This window comes from Sorex araneus, chromosome 3 (genome assembly GCF_027595985.1).
Source record: "Sorex araneus isolate mSorAra2 chromosome 3, mSorAra2.pri, whole genome shotgun sequence".
NCBI lineage: Eukaryota > Metazoa > Chordata > Mammalia > Eulipotyphla > Soricidae > Sorex > Sorex araneus.
In genome coordinates, this window is record NC_073304.1 from 27551275 (window position 1) to 27570732 (window position 19458).

General features: G+C 42.5%; 1 protein-coding gene across 7 annotated transcripts in view; it reads left to right on the plus strand.

The window, feature by feature from the left end:
* Nucleotides 1-348: 348 nt before the first annotated feature.
* The window catches only part of NUMB (NUMB endocytic adaptor protein), a 147248-nt gene continuing 128138 nt past the window's right edge, over nt 349-19458 (plus strand). For all 7 annotated transcript variants that reach the window (XM_004612293.2, XM_055130737.1, XM_055130739.1 and 4 more), the window contains exon 1: nt 349-428. The gene's annotated coding sequence lies outside the window, so the exon portion shown is untranslated. The remainder of the gene's footprint in view (nt 429-19458) is intronic.

Sequence of the window (19458 nt, forward strand, 5' to 3'; positions counted from 1 at the left end):
CCCCGGTAACCGCGGATCAGAGATTCAGCCGCTTCTCAGCTTTCTGCTGCGCAACCAATCTTTCTGAGCTTGAACCAAACCCGGCGGTCACATCTCTTGCCAGTTGACTTAACAGGCACTACCGGCAGCCTATCATAACTTCGAAATGCCCAACCACCATCCAATAACAACTAAAATTTTGTCTAGGACGCTCCAGGTCCGGGCGGGTGCTAATACCGGGTCCAGGAAAAGGGGCGGCAATGAAGCTCTGACGGGCAGGTAAACTAGGCCAATCATAGCGGAGAGTTTCTGTCCCACGAGCCAATGGGAAGATTGGAAGTATGGAACGGGGCGGGCTTGTTGTCATGGGGGAGGTGGTGGCGCTTGGTGGCTACTGGCGGCCGCGGTAGAGGCAGTGGCGCTGGAGTTGTGCTCGGGGGCAGCGGCAGGTGAGTGCCAGGGAAGCGGGCCTGGGACTCGGGGAGCTTCGCGGGCTGCAAAGTCCCGTTGGACACTCCGGAGGTTGGAGACTTGGAGGAAGGGGGCCCCAGACTTCGGGCCGGCTCTGGCCGGGGCCAGGGCGGGGGCGGCGGCGCGGCGGCGGCGGCGGCGAGTTCGCGCTGACTGGGGCTGGTGGGAGAATGGCCCGACTCAGGCGGCGGAGTTGGCGCCGGACCCGAGCGCGTCTCGGAGGGGAGGTCGCCGGGTCGGGTCTGAGGCAGCGAGCCTCGCGGGCGGCGTCTGAGGGGCAGGTCCCTGAGGGGCGGGCGCGGGTGTGGGGGGGGGGGGGCAGGCGAAAGCTGCTGAGCTCTCCCGAGAGAAGAGAGGGTGACCCGGGCCACCCGGAACGCCCGGGTCCGAGGGCGGACGGAGTGACTGGGGCGTGAGGACCCGGGATGGCCGGGGTGCCGGGGAGCCGACGCCGCCGGGACGCCCGGGAGCCGTCCGGAGCGCGGGCAGCCGGAGGGGCCGGGAAACTGGGAGTGGCCTGGGTCGGAGGGAGAAGGGCGGCGGGAAGACCGAGGGCCGCCCGGGGTCCCGGGTGACAGGAAACGGCCGGCGTCCGAGCGAGAGCGTGTGAGGAAGGGCGGGACGGGGTGTGGAGACCCTCGAGCGCCGGGCAGGCAGCTCGTCCCCGGGAGGAGGGTGCCCGCCGGGGAGCTGAGGGGCGGCCGGGTCGTGCGAGGGTCGGGCGGGCGGAGACCTTGAGCAGCTCCAGGGAAGAGGAACCCGAGCGCCCAACCCCCCTGTCCTCCCCCCCCCCCCCCCAGCTGCTCCGGCTTGGGACGGTCGGGGCTGGCTTGGGAGTTCCTGGGTCTGTGCAAGCGGCTGCAGCAGCAGCAGCAGCAGCAGCAGCAGCAGCAGCAACAACAAACAATCCGCGAGGGATAGCTCGGGTTTGAGACGGGGCTGAAGAAAGGGTCTGCCTGGGGAGTGAGGAAATGCTCTCTACTGAGAGGAGTCGGGCCAGATGACATGCATGCCCCGGGAGGCGGACGGGGAGAAATAGTTTCCTGGTAGGTCCAGGAGGGCGCGAGGAAGTTGACCGGGAAGAGGGCTTGGGCTGGTGCAAGCGGGCCGGGGTGTCAGAGCTGGAGAACGGGAACAGTGGGGCCAGGAGTCGGTTCTTGGGACTTCCGCAGAGGACTGGAACACTTAAGCTTCCTACTGCCCTAGTGGAATAAACTTCAGCGTCCTCATACCGGCATGCCATCTCGGACCCGAGAGAGGGTCCTAAAAGCAGGATTAAGTGATTGGCGTTCAGGTGCCTGCCCTGAGACGTTTGTTTTGGGATGGGAAATAAGGTCATGGGCAGAATGCACCCTTTGAAGGAGAAAGGGGAGGAGTAGCCTAACCAGAGAGGTAAGTGGGGAACTTGATCAGAAAGAGGAGTCCTGGAAAGGTTAGGGCGTCCCTTTGCCAAAGTAGAATAAAGTCTAAGTTCTAGTGCCACCACTTTCTCGGCAATTTAAAGGCCATGTGCAAAAGTTTCATCTGTATCTGTCTCATGTTCACGTTTCAGATTTTTTTTCCCCCTTCACACAAATTAAATGTGCAGGACTTTTAGAATATTGTATGGCATAGTAAACTCTGTACTGGGTTGGTAGAGGGTACAGAGAAACCCGAGTTCTTCAGTGCTGTGGTTCTCAAACCTTAACCCGCATCAAATCACCTGGAGGGCTGAGTAAACTAGACCACTGCCCTCACATCCAGTTTCTGATTCAGTAGATTTGGAAGGGACCTGGGTAATCGGCTTTATTTCATGTGATGCTTATGCTGGTTAGGAAACCACACACTTTAAGAACCATTTTTTTAGTGAAACCAGAAATGTAGTAACATTAAAACATTTATGGGGGCTGGGAGATAGCCCTATGCACAAGTGAGCATGCTTTGTATGTGGAAACCATTCTTTCTTAGCAATGCCGGGCCCTTGAGCTGTGCTACTTCCCCAGGGTTAATCACAACAGCCCCCCTCCCTCCACCGATGGGTGTGATCCTAAAACAAAGCAACAACAAAAAAATCTGCCCTTTCTGCTGGAAACTGAGGCAAGTGGCAAAAAAAGATTGTAATATAAAGGATATCCTATTTAAGTCTGTATTTTAGAGTATGGTGATGATTTTAGTTTATAAAATCTATTTGAAAGGGTTGGTCTTATCATGGTAGAGACATGTCTCACATTTATGAGGCCCTGCGTTCCATCCTTGGCATCTTCTACCTCCCCACCTCTAAAAAAAAGATAGTAAAATTGAAACTGTAGAATATTGAGCAAAAACACCCCAATTTAGTAGACTGACACTAGCATTGAAAATAAAATGAAAGCGAATAAATTAATTTGCTGATACTGCACTTGATGAGAAAAATTGTTTTTGGAAACTTCTTATTCATTTGTATACTACATCAGAGGTTCTCAACTTTCCTTCTTACTTGAATCACCTGGAGAGCTTTCAGAGTTTCTAATATTACTAATAACATGATTGAGGGTCAGAAAACAACCATTACATCAGAATAATCTTCAAGGGTGGAACTCAGGCGTCACTATTTGTAAGTCTGTTCACTTGATTCCAGTGTGCAGTCAGCTTTGAGAACTACTGTACTGCATCACAGTGTTAATTATATTTCAAGTCAGAGTTTGAGAAATTATTTTGATCACTTAATTGATTTTGATTTGCAGCAAAAGCAAAGCATTCAGTAGCAGTATCTGAGCTCTGTGCTCATGGTTTTTCTTTTCTTTTTGATTCTTTTTTGTTTATTTTTGGGTCACACCCAGCTGTGCTCAGGGCTTACTCCTGGCTCTATCCTCTGGGATTACTTCTGGCAGGCTCAGGGGACCATAGGGAGTGGAACCTGGATTGGCTGGGGTTGGCCTCGAGCAAAGCAAGTGCTTTACCTGCTGTACTATCTCTTTGGCTATATTTATTCTTTTTGTGGGAATTTTTTCTTAGGTTATATTTGAATCTTAGTTTCTATTTTTTTTTCTGTGTCTGCCTTACATACACTGTTGTGCCTCTTTTTAGATGCTGAGACTCTTTGACATGAGTTTATTTAAGAGAATTTGAGGCAGAGATAAAATTGAATGGAGTTGCTTACATGTGGTGTACTTTGTTTCATTATGCCCTCTTGTTTACCCTTTCATTTTTATCCAGGTATTATAAGGCATTGTCTGGTGAGTAACCTAAGTTTACACAGAGGTATTATTAGTAAACAGCTAAAACTGAAACACTGATTTGAGAACATTTCTTGTATAGAAAATAAGCAAAACCAAAGAAGACACATTTCAGTGAAGAAAGTGAAAAGGAATTTCCTTTTTAGAGTAAAAGTATTTGAAAGCTTGGCATGGCCTTGAACACAAAATATAATATAAAGGTATTTTTAAGGGAACTAGACATACTTGTACAGTTTAGAATTGTTGGCTTTTGAAAAGAGATGAAAGAGTGGTAATACTGAATACAACGCACCTGGGATAGAGGCTTAACTACAAAGTAGTAAGCAGGAGCTTTTGTTTTCATGGTTTACTCCCTTGAGAATGAACTGGGTGTGGCATGTTATAAATTTAACTCATTTGAAGGATCTGAATGTTATTTATAATACTTAATTTAAGCTATATTAAGACTGTTGAGCTGGATTGATAGTACAGGGCCTAAGGTACTTGCTTTGCCAGCAACTGACCCTGGTTTGATCTTGGGCATTGCATATGGTCTTTTCTCTTACCTCCCAGCACTGCCAGGAGTGATCTCTGAGCACCCACTGGTCATGGCTTCAAGCATTCCCCCTTATCACCTCCTCTCCCCCTTCCCCCCCAAAGACCATGTGCTGCTGTTTGATTTTTTTCGTTTTGTTTCTTGGACCACACCCAGTGATGCTGAGAGGTTACTCCTGGATCAGTGCTCAGGAGTTACTCCTGGAGGTCCTCAGGGGATCATATGGGATTCTGGGGATTGAACCCAGGACAGCCTCCTGCAAGGCAAGAACCTTACCTGCTGTACTATCTCTCCACTTCTGCTGTTGTTGATTTAATTTTTTTTTTTCTTTTTGGGCCACACCCAGCAATGCTCAGGGGTTACTCCTGGTTTTGCACTCAGGAATCACTCCTGGTGGTGCTCAGGGGACCATATGGGATGCTGGGAATTGGACCTGGGTCGGCCGCGTGCAAGGCAAATGCAAGGCAAACGCCCTACCCGCTGTGCTATCACTACAGCCCCCTGTTGATTTAATTTTTTTCTTTTCTTTTTTTGGCCACACCAGCAGTGCTCAGGGCATATTTCTAACTCTGTGCTCAGGGATCAGTCGGGGCTTACTCCTGATGTGCTGAGGAATCACTCCTTGCAGGGCTCAGGGGACCATATAGGGTTTTGGGGATTCAATCTGTGTAGGCCACATGGAAGGCAGGTACCCTACCACCGTACTATCTCTCCAGCACCTGATAGTTTTTTTTTTTTTTGGGGGTCACACCTGTTAGTGCTCAGGGCTTACTCCTGGCTCTGCCCTTAAGGATAACTCCTGGCTGGGCTCAGGGAACCTTATGGGGTGTCTGGGATCAGCCTAGGTTGGTCGCTTACAAGGCAAGAGCAATATTTGCTGTACTATCACTATCTGATATCTTTCCTTTTATTAAACACTAGATGGTTTATCTTTAGAAACAGTTGATTTAGGTCTGTATTTTTGGATATAGGAACAGAGAAAACAGTTTGAAACATTTTCCTGCAGCTCCTTTAAAAATCTTTAATCCATGAGATAGGTGTAACTCTTTCATTAATGTTTTATTAAATTGTTAAGAAACTTTTGGTGTAGCTTATGTAAGAATTTTTTTTGTCTTTGACATAATTTTTAGTTCTATTTCAGATTTTTATTTTTCCTTAATATTTTAATTTTTGTTTGGAAGACTATAAAACATGACCATTTTGTTTTTACAGTTTTCTCCCTTTGTTTTCACATTTATTTTTGGGCAAATAAGAACATGTTTAATGTAGCCTCAATAATATGTTCACAGTGAAAATGATAATCCCTTAATATTGTCCATACCCTGTATAGAACCTGAACCTGATTCTTTTCATTGTTTTGAAAATGTTTTTACAGTTGCAAAGTTGTTCATAGTTGGGGTTCATTCATACAGTGTTTCAACTGTGTATCTTACAGTGATTGAATTAAAAAAATAACATTGAAAATAGTGAAAAAAGAAATGTTTTTACAATATCTAGGCCAGAATCAAGATAAAACACCATGCGTGGTTATAAAGTAAATGTTTTGTCTCTGGATTTAGAAGCATGGTGGGTTTTTCTTGTTTTGTCTTTTTTTTTTTTTTTTTTTGCTTTTTGGGTCACACCCAGCGATGCTCAGGGGTTACTCCTGGTTTTTCACTCAGGAATTGCAACTGGCAGTGCTTGGGGGACCATATGGGATGCCGGGGATCGAACCCAGGTCGGCCGCGTGCAAGGCAAACGCCCTCCCTGCTGTGCTATCGCTCCGGCCCTTGTTTTGTCTTAATACAACTTAAAGAAAATAATCCCATGCCAAGCATAACCTATTCATATTCTGTATAATATCTAAATTTATATATCTGTCAGTTTATTTCCTCATATGCCACTTTTCTTGATTCTTTTTCTTCTCTATTCCCAGTATGATGGGAATTAGGTTTTTTTTTTTTAATTTATTCTTTTATTGAATCACCATGTGGAAAGTTACAAAGCTTTCAGGTTTAAGTCTCAGTTATACAATGCTCGAACACCCATCCCTTCACCAGTGCACATATTCCACCACCAAGAATCACAGTATACCTCCCCCTCTCCCCCTGTTTTCACATGTTTAAATTGAAAAGTATAAAATTTTTTTTCACAAGATGGATGTGTTATTTGTGGCAGTTTCCAAGGATGAACTTTTTTTAATTCCTTGCATTGATTAAATGGGAATATTAGAGACTGCAACCAAAATGGCTGTTCTATAAGTCATTGTACGGTTGGTGTGCACATTTTTATAGATCATTCAATTCTTTACCAGCTTATTGAGAAATGCAAAATCTGAGTGTGGGAAAAATATGAAAGTTCATTCTTTATAATTGTGAACATTGCCCACTTTGATTATTACTCGCTTTTTAATAAATGGACTTTATTCACTTGGCTTATTATTCATCCATAATTTAATCATACTTATCTATGAATAGCTCTGATTGCTCAACTCCTTTTACAGTGAGATTTGTTAATTTGTACTGTAGTTGAATTAATGGTGGTTCTTAAGTTCTAAAGGAACGGAGCATTCCTAAGCATACAATTTAGTGAGACTTCATTTTATTATTAGTTTATTTAGGGAAATTAGTTAATATACTTTATTTTAGTAAAGTTCTATCTTTTATACTTTCTCATGTCTTGTCTTTTCTCCTGGCTTGCCAACTACCATATGGCAAATTACAATGGAAAGATTGGTGCCAGAAAAATCTAGTTCTGTAAAAGTACAAAAATCTTATGCCTGTTTTTTAGTTTTCTGGGAGAATTCCTTTATTAGAAAAGGTTCCCTGGTAAATTTATAACCTTAAAAAAGTCTTTAATAGAATATTTGAAAAGCTACATCTTACTTTGGACCTGCCAAACACATCTTTATATTTAATAGATTTTGATTACCATAGAGTACTTCATGAATTAGGCTGATTTCTGATATGTTTTCTTAATAGGACTAGAGAAAAAGGAAATAAGTCTACAAATTAAAAGTTTTTTGGGCTGGAAAGATAGTGTATTGGGCAAGGAGCTTGCCTTTCATGTGCTAACCTGGCGTCCCTCACCACTGCCAGGAGTGATCCCTGAATTCAGAGCCAGGAACAAGCCCTGAGCATCCTGGATATGATTAATAAAAACAAACAAACAAACAAAAACAACCCAAAATGGAGAGCTTTTGTGCTTTCTTATTTTGTTATTTCAACTCTGTGATAAATCTTTAATTTGTAAGAGATTTTATTTATACAACATAGAGGAAATTATATAATTAAAGGTAGAAGTGCCATTATATACAATTATATGGTATTACAGGCTTTAGGATATTTGTTCAGATGTAGGACATAAGATATGAGATATAAAACATAAGGATTGATAAATAGATGTCAATAAATAGATATGATATTGTCATATATTTTTGGCAATAAAAAATGTGCACTTGGCAACAGAAAGATTGAAACTAAAGGAAAATGAGAATACTGACATGTGTTTAAGAAGGAGTCAGAAGGATCTGCAGGAAGTGTGTCTAGAGGAGTGAACCATTCTTGGCAGTTTTCCTGGAGTGACATATGTAAAGGAGGATGATCCTATTCGCACCATTCTCTCAGGGACAGATTTTGCGTTTTTTTGCCATTTTCACTGCTTGCTATTTTGTTCCACTCAGGAAAGCGTTTTAAAAATGGAGAAGTGCTGATCCTAAAGGTTAGGAGTTTGGGTAGGACTGTTTGAATTTAGAAGTAAGATAGATATCTCTTGTATGTAGTAGCAGTTCTTGGAAGTAGATCTGCAGCAATCATAGGTAACTTAGACTTTGCTACCATTTCTTCTTTCCAAGGGACCTGGGATTTAACGGCAGTAATATATTTTAAGTCATCTTAAATGGATTAATCTAGGAGCTGTGCTACATTGTATGTGGTGATGTCCCTTCTTTCTTCACCAATATGGTTTAAATGTAGTTGATACCTTACATTTAAACAAATTTTTATTAAAGCACTGTGATTTACAAAGTTATTCATAGTTGAATTTTAGACAGTGTTTCAGCACTAACACCATCACCAGTTGTCAACTTTCCTCCACCAATGTTTCCTCTCCTACCCTCAGACCCTCACCCCAGCCTGCCATTCCACCCCTACTCCTGCCTGCCATCTTGACATGTACTTCTCCCCTTCCCCCACTTTAGTTAAACACTGTGATTTACAAGGTTGTTCATATGGCTTGTTACAGGTATTCAGTATCCCAACACCAATTCCGTCACCACTATCATCATTGTCTCGGTTTTCCCAGCCACCCCACAAGTATGCCCAAGTAGTAGGCCCACAATAATTTATTTTATATTGCTTGTTACCACTAAATGGCTAATGGGATGATCAAAAAAATATTTCTGTAGAAGAAAACTTGTAAAAATTGTTGTATCTCACCATGGGGACATTAAGTGCTTGACTGAAGGTTTACTAAGCTATTGTTGCAAGGGAAACCTGCCTTAATGTTTTTGTTATTAGAGATTGGTTGACTTCTATGTTATATCCCATCCAATCTGGTGTGCTACTACTAGGATGTCAGTGTTGTAGAGTCTGGAGATTTAGCTCCTAAAAATCCAGAATATTTAACTGGGCAGTCTGGCCAGAGGCATAGCAGTGGCTTTGGTGTGTGGGAGTGGCTGCTGTGGCTTTGGGCTTTGTTGGGGTTGGGTGCTGCCATGCCCACCTCTCTAGTTCCCCCAGAGGTCTCAGCTGGGAATGGGCACCTAAGAAATTTTGCAGCTAATCTCTCTTTAGATTTATTTATGAATCTCTAAAACATGACTGGTAGATGAATTTACATGGCGTTTTTATGGCGGTGATGGTGGTGGGATGTGGGCTTGGCTGCTGCTGATAGGGACCTTTTTAGGTTTGGTTGTTTAATACCTTGCATTTTTCTAACCAGGATCAAAAGCTTAAATTCTCTCATTGTAGCACTGTAGCACTGTCATCCCATTATTCATCAATTTGCTTGATCGGGTACCAGTAACATCTCCATTGTGAGACTTGTTACTGTTTTTGGCATATTGAATATACCATGGTAGCTTGCCAGGCTCTGTCGTGCGGGCGGGATACTCTCAGTAGCTTGCCGGGCTCTCTGAGAGGGACGGAGGAATCGAACCTGAGTTGGCCACGTGCAAGGCAAACGCCCTACCCGGTGCTATCACTCCAGTCCAAATTCTCTCATTAGATAGTAAGATCTTAAATGTGGTTAACTTGTTTATATTAAGATACTTAATTACTTAGGAAAATAACTTCCTTTTTCCTTTTAGTTTAGGAAGGGAAGAAGGAGTTCAAATTGTAGAACGCTGCTTAAGTTCTGAATAAAGGCAAAGTCAGGAAACTAGAAGCATTGATAAAAGCAAAATTCCTAACTTTAGTTGACTTTGGCTACATTGGACCTTGGAAAAATAAAAGTGGTGCTTTTAGCCTGTTTCCTATGTACAAATATACCTGTTACTTTGATGCTGCTTTGCTTAGTAGATGAATTACAAATATTTGTCTTTAAACAATTTCAGTGTAAGAAAATTACAGTTGGGCTTGCTGTGTACAAAACTCACGTCTTTCTGGCCCTGCACTATTTGGATTTAGTTTTGTCTCATTTTTATACCATACACAGTGGTACTTAGGGCTTACTCATGGTTCTGAGCTCAGAGATCACTTCTGACTGGGCTAGGGAAACCATATGGGGTTCCAGGAATCAAACATAGGTTGGCCACATGTAAGACCTAATTAAAATCTTTTTTTTTCTTTTTGGGTCACACCTGATGAATTACAGGGGTTAATTCTGGTTCTGCACTCAGGAATTACCCCTGGCAGTGCTCAGGGGACCATATGGGATGCTGGAAATCGAACTTGGGTCGGCCAAGTGCAAGGCAAACGCCCTGCCCGCTGTGCTATCACTCCAGCCCCAAAAATCTTATTTTTTTTAAAGCCTCAAAATTATTGTGAAAGTCACACCCGGGTATCTTGGGAACACCTGGGTGATGCTTGGGAACCATGCAGTGTCTACAGTTTGAAGTCATGACCTTGCATGTATCAGATATGTGCTCTAACACTTGAACTATTTCCCTGATCCTGTATTCCTTTAAAAAACATTTATTCCTTTAAAAAACATTTATAACATGGTGATTTACAAAGTTATTCATAATAGAGTTGTTATGGAAATCAGTGTTCCAGCACCAATCTTACTATGAGTGTGATCTTCTCTTCATCTATGTCCTCAGCTTATCATCAACCACCAACCACACCTGCCCCATTAGCAGGCACAGATTTTATTTGTTGCATGTTACAATAAAAAGGGAATGGGATTATCAAAATATATATCAATAAAGGTCAATTTGTGATAATTGTTATATCTTACAGTGGTGTTACTAAAGTCATTGTCTTGAGGATTTATTGAGCTGTTGTTAGTTGAGCCTTCCGCGTTGTTTTCACTCATTGAACTCTTGGTTCTCGATGTAACTCCCCATCATATTAGTTGTGATCCTACTGGGTTGTCAGAGCTATGAAATTTGGAGTTGGAGAGTGAGTACACTTAAGGAGCTATGGAGCTGGAATAATTTGGCGGCTTAATAAGGTTTTTTTTGTGGAGTTGGGCCATTTCTATGCTGGTGATGTTGTGTGTGTCTGGGAGCTGCTGGGCCTATAGGGAGAAAAGGGAATCTGCTACCTCCCTTCCGAGAAGGCCCCAGAGTTCTTAGCCTAGACCCATCTACCTAGGACAATTCAGCAGCATCATGTTCTTTTCCTGTACTCCTTTTTTTTTTTTTTTGGTTTAGTTTTTGGGCCACACCTGGTGATGCTCGGTGTTACCCAGACTCTGCACTCAGAAATTACTTCTGGTGGTACTTGAGGGACCCTAAAGGATGCTGGGGAACCGACCTGGGTCTGCCACATGGAAGGCAAGCACTCTGCTTGCCGTACTATCACTTTGGCCCACGTGTACTCCTTTTTTGAGAAGAAGGTTCTGGATTCTTTTTTCTTCCTTATTGCTATTTAGCTGTGATGTTTCGTGTTTCAGTAGTGTATTCCTTTTAACTGGTAATGGCTGTATCACAAAAGACCTGGTATTGTTTCTAGTATTTTGGTTATTCACATATAGCTTCTATAAATATTTCATTTTTATGTGGACATATTCCTTTTCTCTTGGATATACACCCAGTAGTGGAATTGCTGGGTTTTATTGTAATTTGGTTTTCTAGTGCAGTTATTACCATGATTGTGGTTGCTGAGAGTTTAGGGGACTATGAGTTGCTGGGGGATTAAACCTGGACCTCCTGTTATTTCTCCAGCCTCACCCCAAAATAACATTTTGAATATATTTTCCCCTAGCGCATATTTTCACTATATATCTTATTTTGAAACCTGCTATTTTTAAATATGAATTTTAGTATCATTCTAATTACTTAAAAACACTTTTTAAAGAGGGAGTGGAGGGGCTGGAACTATAATAGCACAGCGGGTGGGGTGTTTGCCTTGCACGCTGCCAACCTGGGTTCAATCCCCAGCATCCCATATGGTCCCTTGAGCACCGCCAGGAGTAATTCCTGAGTGCAGAGCCAGGATTAACCCTTGTGCATCGCTGGGTGTGACCCAGAAATAAAAATAAATAAATAGGGAGTGGAGCGGTAGTGCAACTGGTAGGATGCTTGCCTTGCATCCTGCTGATTTGGTTTGAACTCTGGCATCCCATTTGGTCCCCTGAGTCTGCCAGGAGTAATCACTTGAGTACAAGCCAGAGAAGACCCTTAGTATCTTTGAATGTGGCTCCAAGCCTTATGTCCCTTCCTGCCCCTTGCACTAAACAAGATCCCCACTGATTGAAGAGCTGATTCTTTAGGATCAGGAGACCCAGGGATGGCGTACTGGTCAGACACCTGTCTTGCCAGCGTGGGAAGGAAGAGAATAATCCCCAACACTATTCCATATACACAAATGTAGTCCCAACAGCTCAATTTATCGGGATTCCCAGTGTCACAGTAAAGTGTGCAGTCTGTGATGCATTACAACAGAGTGTGCAAGCATTGCAACTAGCCTGTGTGATCCCTGGTCATTGCAGAAGAACAATAAAGAAAAGGGGGGGAAAGAAAAAATGTCTTAAAAACAATAAGGAGAAGGAAAAAGAAAAAACTTAAAACTTAAAAATAGATATATTATCATGCATATAAACCATTTCCATAGTGTTTACATTTATTGTGTATTCGTATTTAAAACAAAACTTTGGTGACTTGTTCAACAGATATTTACTTTTTTAAATTAAGATAGATATTTTTATTTGTTTTTATTTTGGGGCCACACCTGGCAGTGCTCATAACTTACTCATGGCTCTGGGGATCATATGGGATGGTAGGGATCAAACCCACATCAGTTGTGTACGTATAAGACAAAATGCGTTACCTGCTTTGCTTTCTGGTCAAAGATAGAAATTTGTAAGTGGAGGGCAAAGTATATCTTTCTTGGGGCACTTGAGATCAAAACAGTTGCTTTTTAGAAAGGCAAGGCCAATTTATATTCTCATAAGCAATGTATGAGATCGATACATAGATCTTGCCAGTAATGTTATTTAAAAATATTTGTTCTCTGGGGCTGGAGTGATAGCGCAGCGGGTAGGGCGTTTGCCTTGTATGCAGCCAACCCTGGTTCGATTCCCAGCATCCCATATGGTCCCCTGAGCAGTGCCAGGAGTAATTCCTGAGTGCAGAGCCAGGAGTAACCCCTGTGCATTGCCGGGTGTGACCCAAAAAGCAAAAAAAAAAAAAAAAAAAATTTGTTCTCTTGATAAATAAATAGTTACTTGTTTCTGAAATTTGTACTTACTTGATTGTTAGTGGAACATTTAAAATAAGTTTTTAATCTTTAAGTGTTTCCTTTAAGTAAATTTATATTCCTGTTCTTTGTCTATGTTTCTTTTGAGTGGTCCTAATTTTACTTCTTAGAAAACTTTTTTGAGTTTTGGGGGTCATACCTGGCTATGTTCAGGGCTTACTTTTAGTTCTTTGCTCAGGGATCACTCCTGGTGGCTTCAGAGACAGTGCTGGGGATTGAACCTAGGGATTGAATCTGCTACATTCAAGGAATGTGCCGTAACTCCTATACTATCTCTTCGGCCCACCCCTGAAAAAAATTCCCCCTCCTTCCCTATTTGTTCTGCTGCCTAGTGTTTCTCTTCCAGCAGTGTATAAAATCTAGTTGCCTTTGGGGCCACCGTGATAGTATACAGTGGGTAGGGTGCTTGCCTTGCATGTGGCCAACCCTGGTTTAATCCCTGTTAACAACAGATACCACAGAAATTCAAAGTATCATCAGGGATTACTTTGAAAATCTTTATCCCATGCAGTGAGAGAATTTAGAAGATATGGATAAATTCTTGAACTTCTATAATCTACCAAGGCTGAACCATGAAGATACAGAACACTGGAACAGACCTATCACTATCGAGGAAATCAAAATGTTAATCAGAAATCTCTCCTAAAACAAAAGCCCAGGCCCAGATGGATTCACTAGTGAGTTCTTTTAAAACTTTAAAGAACTACTACTAATTCATTTTAGGCTCTTTCAGGAAAACGAAGAAACAGAAACACTCTCATTTCTATGAGGCAGACAGAAACAACACAAAACACAAAAAGGGAGAATTAGACTGATACCCCTGATGAGCAGATATGTCAAAGATCCTCAATAAAATATGAGCAAATTGGATCCAACAACTATCTAAAAGATCATATACCATGACCAAGTAGGATTCATCCTGGAATGCAAGGATAGTTTAATATAAACCAGTCAATCAGTATAAAACACTATATTAATATAAGGAAAAATTAAAATCATATATGTCAAGAAAGCATTTGACAAGATCTAGGACCCATATCATGATAAAAGCTCTAAAAAAGCTCTAAAAATGTGAATTGAAGGGACCTTTCTTAACATAAAGCCATTTACCAGAAGCCCACGGCAAAAACTCTGGAGAAAAATGGAAAGCTTTCCCTCTAAGATCAGGCACAAGACAAGGTTGCCCACTCTCATACTTGTATTTAGTACATCCTTGGAAGTACTTGCCATTACAATTAAGTAAAAAAATGATATTAACAGCACTCCAATTAGGAAAGGAAGAAGTAAGATCCTACTATCTGTGGATGACATGATACTATATTTAGAATAACCTTAAGACTCTTACAAAAAAGCTTCTAGAAACAGTAGATTTGTTTTTTTTTTTTTTTTTGCTTTTTGGGTCACACCTGGCGATGCACAGAGGTTACTCCTGGCTTTGCACTCAGGAATTACCCCTGGCATTGCTCAGGGGACCATATGGGATGCTGTGCTATTGCTGTGCTATTGCTCCAGCCCCAGAAACAGTAGATTTGTGTAGTAAAGTGTCAGCCTACAAGATTAACACCCAAAATTCTATGGTTTTCCTATATGTAAAGAATGAAATAGAAGACACAATATTAAAATTCACTCACAATTATGCCTCAGAAAATCAAGTATGTACGAATCACCTTAACTGAAGAGGTGAAAGACCTATATAAAGAAAAGTACAAAACACTAATTAGAGAAGACATGAGGAAATGGAAACATAATCTCTGCTCATGGATTGGGAGGATTAACATCTCAAAATGGCAATATTCCCCCAAAACGTTATACAGATTCATTGCAGTCTCTATAAAAATACCCATGACACTTTTTATTTTATTTGTTCTTTAGTTTTTAAAAAATCAAATCATAGTGAGATGCACAATTAGAGTTGCTTATGATTGGGTTTCAGTCATACAATGTTCCAATATGTTTCCCTTCACCATTGTACATATCCCACCACCAATGTCCCTAGTTTCTCTCCACCCTTCCACCTCCAGGGTAGGCACCTCTCTCTCTCTCTCTTGCTTGCTCTCTCTCACTCGCTGTGTCTCTGTCTGTCTCTTTCTTTCTCTACCCCTCCCTCTCTTTTCCTCTCTCCCCCTTCTCTCTTCCTTCCCATCCCCCTTCTCTCCCCATGACACTTTAAAAAGAAATAGATCAAACACTCCTGAAATTTATTTGGAAAAATAAACCACCTTGAATAGCCAAAGCAATTCTTGGTGAAAAAGAAGATGGGTAGCATCACTCTCCCCAGCTTCTAACTGTAATTCAAATCAGAAGCAATTAAAACAGTGTGGTACTGAAATAAGGACAGACCTTCACATCAAAGAAATATAATTGAAAATTCCAGAGACAGACCCTCATGTATATAGTCAGTTAATCTTCTGTTAAGGAGCACAAATGAAGAGAAGCAAGGAAAGTCTTTTCAATAAGTGGTGTTAAGAAAACTGCTTGGCCACATACGAAAACAAAACAAAAAACACCCAACTCAAACCTCTTTCTAACAACATGCACAAAAATCAAATCAAAATGAAGACCTGAATCCATAAAGTTTGTAGAGGAAAAGAGGCAGAACTTTCCATGACACTGACTACAGATTTCTTTTTTTGGGTCACACCTGGCGAAGCACAGGGATTACTCCTGGCTCTGCACTCAGGAGTTACTCCTGGAGGTGCTCAGGGGACCATATGGAATGTTGGGAATCAAACCCAGGTCAGCCACATGCAAGGCAAACGCCCTACCCGCTGTGCTATTGCTCTAGCCCCTAGCTACAGACTTTTTTTTTTTTTTTGTCTTTTTGGGTCACACCTGGCGGTGCACAGGGGTTACTCCTGGCTGTGCACTCAGGAATTATTCCTGGCGGTGCTCAGGGGACCATATGGGATGCTGGGATTCGAACCAGGGTCGGCTGTATGCAAGGCAAATGCCCTACCCGCTGTTCTATCACTCAGGATGAAATGCTACTGACAAAAACAAGTGCAAGCAAAGATAAACAAATGGGACTATATTAAGAAGCTTCTATACCTCAGAGGAACAGGTGACCAGAATACAAAGACAGCCACAGATTGGGAGAATTCTTTTGCCCACTACTCATCTGATAAAGGAATAATTTCCCAGATACATAATGCACTGGTAGAACTGTACAAGAAAAAATATCCAACCCATCAAAAAATGGAGAGAAGAGCTAAATAGAAACTTTGTGCACTGCACTGTAGCACTGTTGTCTCGTTGTATATCGGTTTGTTTGAGCGGGCACCAGTAACGTCTCCATTGTGAGATTTGTTGTTACTATTTTTGGCATAGCGAATATACCACAGGTAGCTTGCCAGGCTCTGCCATGTGGGCGGGCTACTCTCGGTAGCTTGCCAGGCTCTCCGAGAGGGACGGAGGAATTAAACAAATGGCCAAAGACACATGAAAAAGTGCATCGCTAATCATCAGGGAAATGCAAATCAAAGCAATAATGAGATACCACCTCACACTAGAGAGATTGGCACTCATTAAAATGAACAATAACCAGTGTTGGTGTGGATATGGGGAAAAAGTTAACCCTCCTTCACTCCTGGTGGGAATGATTTGTCCAGACTTTTTGGAAGACAGTATGGACATTCCATAAAACTAGGAATTGGGCTTCCATATAACCCAGCCATTCCACTCCTGGGAATGTACCCTCAGGGCCAAAAGACACACTCTAGAAAAGATATTTACACTCCTGTGTTCGTTGAAGCACTGTTCACAATGGCACAAACTCTGGTAAGAACCTGTGTGCTCAAGACAGCTGACTGGATAAAAAAGTAAAGTGGTAGTGGGGCCAGAGCGATAGCACAGCGGGTAGGGCGTTTGCCTTGCACGCGGCCGACCCGGGTTCGATCCCCGGCATCCCATATGGTCCCCCAAGCACCGCCAGGAGTAGTTCCTGAGTGCAAAGCCAGGAGTAACCCCTGAGCATCGCTGGGTGTGACCCAAAAAGCAAAAAAAAAAAAAAAAAAAGTAAAGTGGTAGTACCACAGGTAGAGCACTTATCTTGCCTGTAGCTAACCTGGATTCAGTTTTCGGCACCCCATATGGTTCGCCAAGCACTGCCAGGAGTAAGCCCTGAAGCACTGTTGGGTATGGCCCCAAGACAAAACAACAAAAAATAGCTCTACAAAACAGCCTGAAGACTCCTTATGAAGTTCTAGCAAGTATTAATACCTACTGTTTAGTTAACTGGAGAAATGTATATCACCGACACAGAGCTTTCTGGAAAAAAAAAAATCTCTAGTCCCCGACGCTCCATTAGTTTTCAATGGAACGAACATCTCCAAATGCAGCAGCTATGTGTACCTGGGTCGAGAACTCAACATGAGGAACGACTTGGTGCCAGAACTGCGCAGGAGGAAGAGAGTAGCTTGGAACGCCTTGAAGAGTGTCAAAGAAGTGGTTAAGAGGACGAAGGACCTCAGACTCTGGGCACATCTTTTCAATTCCACCGTTCTTCCTGTCTGTGCTAACGTACGCCTCAGAGACCTGGGCCCTACACAGACAGGATGAGAACACTATTCGGGTATCCCAAAGAGGATTTGAAAGAACTATGCTAGGAGTATCATGTCTTACTCAAGTGAGAGAAGGAATCCGGAGTTCCGACCTTCATCGATGATCAAGAATCGGGGATGCTGTCTCATTTGCCAAGACATCAAAAATCAGATGGGTCGGACATGTAATGTGATTCAGAGATGACCGCTGGACTAGAGCTGTTACCGACTGGATTCCACGGGACGTCAAAAGACTACGTGGCCACCCACCAACTAGATGGTGTTTTACTTTAAAAACTACTTTCGCAAATCATAAGTCAACCCATATATAAAATAATAGAATACATAGAATTTTAAATATACTCATTTAAAAATTTATTAAAGTAAATTACAAAGTTATTTATAATTGTCCTGTCTTAGATTCCGAGGGTTCGTTCAAACCAAAGATATTTGCTTGAACATGCTACTTCATTTCTCTCTGGCACTTCCTGTCTTTATTTTTTTATTTTCTGATACCAGGGATGGAACCCAGGGCCTCATATAGGTAAGGCTGTTGCTGTCCTGTAGAATTATGTCCTTGGTCTGTCTTAGGCACTCCTGGAAAAAGCTATTTATTTATTTAGACTTTTGGGCCACACCCAGTGATGCTCAGGACTTACTCCTGGCTCAGTGCCCAGGCATTACTCGTGGCAGTATTCGGGGGACCATATGGGATGCTGCAGATCAAACCCCGGTCTACTGTGTGCAAGGAAATTGCCTATGTCCATACTCCTGAATTGAATATGACCAAGAATTCATCTCTCTGGGGCTGTTTCTTTGAAACTCTCACTAATGGGTGGTGACCCCCATTTTATCTTTCTCTTTATTAGCTGAAATGGGAAAGATGGTGGTTTCTCTGGAGGTGTTCATTAATGGTGTCACAGTGCCTGTGTCGCTTTTTTGTCGTTGTTGTTGGTTTGGTTTGGTCTGGAGTCACACTCAGCTGGGCTCAGGGCTTATTCCTGGCTCTGTGCTCGGACATCCCTTCTGGAAGTGCACGGAGGACCCCACATGTGCTACCAAAGATCGAATCCAAGTCTGTCTCATGCAAGGCAAAGGGGCTGAACTGTTCTGTCTCTCCGGCCCTTATATATATATTTTAATATATTTGTATTTATTTTTATTTAATGAGGTCTGAGGGCTGGAGTGATAGCACAGTGGGTAGGGTGTTTGCCTTGCATGTGGCCGACTCGGGATCGATTCCTCTACCCCTCTCGGAGAGCCCAGCAAGCTACCGAGAGTATCTCGCTTGCACAGCAGAACCTGGCAAGTTTCCCATGGCGTATTTGATATGCCAAAAACAGTAACAAGTCTCACAATGGAGATATTACTGGTGCCCGCTCGAGCAAATCAATGAGCAACGGGATGACAGTGATACAGTGATTTATAATTGAGTTTCAGGTGTACAGTATTCCAACACCAGTCACTTTACTTCCCTCCCTCAGTGTCCCCTAGTCTTTACCACCCCTAGTCTGGCTCTATGTCAGGCACTTTTTTTCTTTTGTTTTTTCAGGCACTCTGGTTTACAATACTGTTACTGATAAGTATCATGCATATCACTTTACCTTCTTTCATCACCCACTTCTCATCCAGAGTGACCACTGCCCTTCATTATAGTGTTCCCTTCTCTGGCCAATAGTCTCTCCTCCCCCAGTGGTAAACTTCCTACTGAGGACAGTTCTCTTGCTTTTCATTTCCATTGCCTTTGAGCATTGTTTCCCTAATATATTTCTTTATATCCTGCATATGTGTAAGATCATACTGTCTCTCTGCCTCTGACTCATTTCACTAAGCATGATACATACTTTCCAGATCCTTCTATGTATCAGCAAATTGCATGAATTTCATCTTTTCTTACA